At 46.2% G+C, this 4,540-nt stretch overlaps 1 pseudogene; it reads right to left on the bottom strand.

The window, feature by feature from the left end:
- Window positions 1-1,912: 1,912 nt before the first annotated feature.
- On the bottom strand, window positions 1,913-2,544 carry LOC135968178 (ribose-5-phosphate isomerase pseudogene; annotated as a pseudogene).
- Window positions 2,545-4,540: the final 1,996 nt, after the last annotated feature.

The following is a 4,540-nucleotide window of genomic DNA, read 5'->3' as shown; positions in this document are numbered from 1 at the left end:
TCTCCATGAGTTCAATTTTTTTTAGCTCTCGCATATGAGTGAGAAGACGCAGTATGTGTCTTTCTGTGCCTGGCTTATTTCACTTAACATGATGTCCTCCAGTTTCATCCTCATTGTTGCAAATGACAGGATTTCATTCTTTTTAAGGCTGAATAATATTCCATTATGTATATGTACCACATTTTCTTTATCCATTCATCCACTGATGGACACTTAAGCTGATTCCATATCTTGGCTAATGTGAATAGTGCTGCAACAGACATGGGGATGCAGGTATTTCTTAAATGTATGGATGTCTTTTCGCTTGGATACATACCCAGCAGTGGTGTTGCTAGATCACATAGTAGTTTATTCGAGAGCCGATACGGTTTGGATCCCCCCCCAAAATCTCATGCTCAGTTGTAACCCTCAGTGTTGGAGGTGGGGCCTGGTGGGAGGTGAATGTACCATGGGTGTAGTTTCTAATTGTTTAGCTCCATTTGCCTAATACTGTTCTCATGATAGTAAGTGAGTTCTCATGAGATCTGGTTGTTTAAAAGTGGGTAGCATCTCCCCCACATTTTTCCTCCTGCTCTGGCCATGCGAAACGTCTCACTTCCCCTTTTGCCTTCTGCCATGACTGTAAGTTTCCTGAGGCTTCCTCAGAGGCCAATCAGTTGCCAGCATCATGCTTCCTGTACAGCCTGCAGAACCGTGAGCCAATTAAACCTCTTTTCTATATAAATTACCCGGTCTCAGGTATTTCTTTATAGCAATGTGAGAACAGGCTAATACAAGAGTCATTTAGGAGATAAAAGTGGTAGGACTTAACGGAGACATGCTGGGCAGGTCTGAGCATTGTCAGTGGAGAGGAAAAGTTAGTAACTGGAGCGTGGGGCGCTCCGAGCTGTGGGTCCCGCAGCTGTGGAATGAGGAGCGCAGGAGGAAATGCATCCCCCTCCTGTTTTTTAGAGTCACTTGGCATTGGGAGGATTTCATAATGCTGACTTTTGCCTTCGCTGCCTTTCCTACCTCCTTGCATTGCCCCATCAATCCTCACTCAGATGGTACCTGCTTGCATTTCTTATGGGTATAGATTCCAGAATTAGAAAGAAAACAGATGGCCCAACTAACACCTTCTTTTCACGGGAGGTTTGGAGGTGAAAATACTGCCCAAGATTTTAGATGTTGATGTTTCAAATAAACAAGACATTTATTCCCCCAAAATGTATCCTGTTGACCACTAATCCCCTGAGATGCCCTTCAAATGTTTGCAAAAATAAACTTGTTACACACTTTGTATTGTCGTCTTTTGGGGGTATATATGATGCTCATTAGCATGTTAAAGTCTCAGCGGAGTCCTGCAGCAAAGAAACACTAAATCCTGATTTCCTAAAGTGAACTCTTTTACCCTAACTCCTGCTACTATTCCAGGCGCACAACTCAGGAAACCCATCCTCAGACCTCACTATGATTTCCCTTTTTTTATCTTTATTAAAAAACCCTGAATGCTTTAATAGTAAAAATATATGTTTATATTTCTCTCTTTTAAAAGATATTTAATAACAGGCCAGGCACAGTGGCTCACACCTGTAATCCCAGCACTTTGGAAGGCCTAAGGCAGGCAGATCACTTGGGGTCAGGAGTTCAAGACCAGCCTGGCCAACAAGGCAAAACTCTGTCTCTACTAAAAATACAAAAATTAGCTGGAATGGTGGCGGGCACCTGTAATCCCAGCTATTTAGAAGGCTGAGGCACGAGAATTGCTTGAATCCAGGACACGGAGGCTTCAGTGAGCCAAGGTCATGCCACTGCACTCTAGCCTGGGCAACAGAGCAGGACCCTGTCTCAAAAAAAAAAAAAAAAAGATATTTAATAACAATACTTCAGAAGACTGGATTTAACTGCCCTGCCTTCTCCCTCCTGCCAGTTGTCCACCCTGGCACAGACACATGAAGGTGAAGGCCCCTGGAAAGAAACGTCCCCCTTGGCTGTGACCTGTGGTTCGAGGGTGAAGACACTCTACTCCTTGCAAGGTCAACAGAAAAGCTGTTCCCTCCTGTTCACTGAGCCATCCTGCATCCTGAAGTAGACTCTCTCAGTCATGTGGATGAACAGGCCTGTGCCCACCACACATGGGACCATTCTGGCAGCTCTGTTCACTTCACCCCATTTATGTACCTGGTCAAACTTCCAGTCCAAGATAAAATTCCCATTATCTGTCACCACTGGACCTGCCTTGTTGACAGCCATTTGGAATTCAACCACACCCCTAAACTTCTGGCTCATAGCTCAGCTCACTGGGATGAAGGCACTGGGATTCCCTTGTGCCACTGATCCCCAAGGTTCTTTGTATCTTTCCTGATGACAGGAAAGAAGCTGACAGGCCTGGAAGGAAGTGGGAATGCAGACCAGGTCAGAATCTCCTGCTTCACCTTTCAGCTACTTGCTGCACAGCATGGACACTTGTAGAACTACTTCCAGTTCCCAGCACATTTTTATTCCTCAAGTGGTTCTCCACCACCCCGTGTCCCACCAGTTCTTAGCCTCCTCGACCTTGGACATCATGGAGGGGGGCCAGGCAGAAGCTGTTGGAGTTCCCATAGCTGGTGCTTGTGCTGCCAGCACTGTAGCAGGTACTGGACTGTGTATGCCCTGAGAGCTGCAGTAGGAACCCTGGAGGTACCAGCTGTTTCCACCTCCTCTGGAGGATGCACCCACAGCCCACCCCAGAGCAGCACCAGGAGCCACCTGTAGAGGTCACTGAAGAGCCCGGGGCACTGTCTCCTGATGCCTCACTCTGGCCATCTGCTCTGTGATTTCTGTCGTCTCATTACATTAGGGCCTGGAGAAGTTTCTCAGGCTGTTGTTTTTGGCATGCTCCCTCGATTCTTAGTCTCCAGGGTTGGGAAGCTGCTCTCTTGCTCCCACTGAAGCATCCCACCCCTTCTCACCCCTTCAAAGTGCTCCATGCTCCACAATCACCCAGTTGCTCCTCAGTTGCTTTCAAATCAAATGTCCGTTGCCTCGGTACAACCACTATCAGCTCTCATAGAGGAAACACAGTCTGCGCCAGGCGATCCATGCTGATGATGAATAACTAATAGCCCACCACATCCTGTCCCTAGAAGACACATCTTATCCCAAACAATCCCTGCCGTTGTGATTTTTCATAAACCGACACATGTAGGCCACACCAGGGGCAGAGGTTTTGGGGGCAAAGGAAACACCATAAAAAACCAACCAGCCCTGATGACTTCCTCTAAATGATTTCTTCTCTTCAAAAATCTGCTTTTTCTACTCTTGAAATCACAGGATCTATAAAATATTTCCATTATCTAGTCACCCGCTACCCCAGGAGCACCAATGGGTGTGAGCAGCAGAGAGAGCTGTTCATGTTTCTGGAGGCTGTGGAGGGAAGGGGGTAGGGGACGAGGCCTGTGATCTAGACGGGTTATGCATGCGGCGCTCACCAGCTCTGGTCTGTTTGTGACAATGCTTACCACTGTGAAGTCCTCCAAACCCTATGGGAAGACAAGAATGATGCTCATGTACTAGTTACGTAATAACACAAACACTTATGTCTTCGTGCGCCATATTTTTTCATCTGAGATGAGGCAGGTATTGTCTTTGCAAGCACTGACGGCACCCGTCGGCTTACGTGGATGATTCCGTCAGACATCCCTGGATCTTTTCCCTTTGCTTAGCTTCTCTTTGTTCATTCCTCCAGCCTGTCATAAATGTGACTCAACTTTTTCCTTTCCTTTTTTTTTTTTTTTCGTTTTGAAATGCAGTCTCTCTCTGTTGCTCAGGCTGGAGTGCAGTGGCACAAGCCTGGTTCACAGCAGCCTTGACCTCCTGGGCTCCAGCAATCCTCTCACTTCAGCCTCCTGAGTAGCTGGGACCACAGGCATGCCCTACCACACACATGTATGATTATAATCAATATTTGTTTTTGTTTTGTTTTTATAGAGATGGGGTCTCCCTATGTTGCCCAGGCTGGTCTCAAACTCTCCAGCTGAAGCAATCCTCCTGCCTTGGCCTCCCAAAGTGCTGGAATTACAGGTGTGAGCCACTGCGTCCTGCTGTGACTCAGCTTAATCAGCTATTCTAGGTTTCTCAGGGATTCCTTGTCTTCTCCTGAGTTAGAGAGAAGCTACCAGGTGTTTCTTGAGAGCACATTGCACCCTCTACTACAAAGAAACATTTTGTCTGTTCTCTTCCAATTGGCTGGGCAGGGACCACATCCAAGAAGAACTTGGGAGGTTCCTTCTATGCTAATCCAATGGTCTTTTCTGAGAAGTGTACATTCTCCTATTTCTTGCTGTCAGAAACTCTTGATCATCAAGCAGATTGTCTAAGACCTCTATTTTTTTTTTAAATTATCTTTCCTTCCCTTTATTCTATGACAATATTCCTTCACATCTTAAGGTGAATGACTGCTTTCTGTCCTTACAACCTTCTCTGATATTTCATTCAGCCTTCACCTAATTCTCCCACTCCAATTTTTGATGCTCTGACAATAATGTCAGCTGCTTCTAAGAATTCCTTCAGGAGCTTC

The sequence above is a fragment of the Macaca fascicularis genome, chromosome 18, assembly GCF_037993035.2.
Source record: "Macaca fascicularis isolate 582-1 chromosome 18, T2T-MFA8v1.1".
In the NCBI taxonomy this organism is placed as follows: domain Eukaryota; kingdom Metazoa; phylum Chordata; class Mammalia; order Primates; family Cercopithecidae; genus Macaca; species Macaca fascicularis.
Note: the sequence above shows the minus strand (reverse complement) of the source record. Positions and strands in the feature narration are given on the sequence as shown.